This window comes from Sorex fumeus, unplaced genomic scaffold (genome assembly GCF_029834395.1).
Source record: "Sorex fumeus unplaced genomic scaffold, SorFum_2.1 ptg000013l, whole genome shotgun sequence".
In the NCBI taxonomy this organism is placed as follows: Eukaryota; Metazoa; Chordata; class Mammalia; order Eulipotyphla; family Soricidae; genus Sorex; species Sorex fumeus.
Genome location: NW_026606070.1, coordinates 2797712 through 2799171, shown reverse-complemented (window position 1 = coordinate 2799171; position 1460 = coordinate 2797712). Strand labels below are relative to the sequence as shown.

At 44.6% G+C, this 1460-nt stretch overlaps 1 pseudogene; it reads left to right on the top strand.

Annotated features, from left to right (window-relative positions):
• Positions 1 to 218: 218 nt before the first annotated feature.
• LOC130020545 (40S ribosomal protein S4-like) lies at positions 219 to 1181 on the top strand (annotated as a pseudogene).
• Positions 1182 to 1460: the final 279 nt, after the last annotated feature.

Genomic DNA, 1460 nt, shown 5'->3' with positions numbered 1-1460 from the left:
ATGTTGCAAGCAGCTCCAAAACATTTGATGCAGTATAAACTGGCTGTGGTTTTACTCCTTGTCCATCCACGGGTCCTACAATCTGCACTAGTGTCTTCCCTTCACTAATTTCCCAAGAAACAGGCTGAAATAAACTCTCAGAGGAGACGAGGCACAGAGCATCTGCCAGCAGTCACCAACACAGATGGCAAGGCTGCCCCCATCTAACCCGCAGCTTTATGGATGTCAGCAGTATTGAGAAGACTAGAGAGAACTTCCTTCTGATTTTGGACACCCAGGGATGCTTTGCTGCTCCTTGCATTGCATCCGAGAAAGCCAAGTATAAGTTAGAAAAAATGAGAAAAAAATTTTTTTTAATTTGTGTTAGTGAAACACCATGAGGTACAGTTGTAGACTTAAACATTTTTGTGCTTGGGTTTCAGTTATACAATGATTGAGTACCCATCCCTCCACTGGTGCCCATTCCCCACCTCCAATGCTCCCAGCATCCCTCCCATCCCCCCACCCCCAATCCCATCCCACCCCTGTGGCAGGGCATTCCCTTTTGTTCTTTCTCCTTTTGGGTGCTGTGGTTTGCAAAAGAGGCATTGAGTGGCTATCATGTTTGGTCTATAGTCTATTTTTAGCATGCATCTCTCATCCTGGGAGGGTCCTCCCAACACCCTTTACTTGGTGCTCCCCTCTCTATCTGAGCTGCCTTCTCCCTCAGCATGTGCAGCTGGCCTCCAAGCCACAGAGTGAACCTCCTGAAAATGAGAAAGACCTTTGTAGGCACTGAAGGATCCCTCACTTGGAGACTCGTGCGGCTCACACCCCACATTCTCCTGAGTTCTCACTAAGGTGAACGATACCATTGAGATTGGCTTGGAAATGTGCAGGCAAGATCATTGGTTTCATTGAGTTGGACCCTGGCAACCTGCGTGTGGAGAAAGCAGGTAGTAGCTGGGGAAGAATTGGCATCATCACCCACCAAGAGAAACATCCTGGTTCTTTTGATGTAGTCCTTGTGCCAATGGTGCTAGCTTGGCTACCTGCCTCTCCAGCATTTTTGTGATTGGCAAAGGCAACAAACCAGAAATTTCTCTTCTCTGAGGAAAAGCATCTGCCTCACCATTGCTGAGGAGAGAGACAAAAGATTGGGAGGCCGGCAGAGAAGTGGGAGGCAGAGGACATATAGCTGAGTGGAAGGGTCTTGCTACTTAAAGTTAACAGAGCATTTGAAAAAAGAAGACTTTGATTTATCAAGTTGCCAGGACTTAAGTTTTGAAATGTTTTCTTCTCTGTTATAATGCAGTACAAGATCCTTCAAAACACTTTATCAAGTGCATTTTTTAAATTTCCCAAGTTGTCTTGGTTATAATAGTCTAAGATATTTCAAAAAAACAATATCCTGTGTATCAAATGTGTGTTTTTTTAATTCCCTCAAATGTTATATCATCTATGGCTATTTTAGTCTTCAG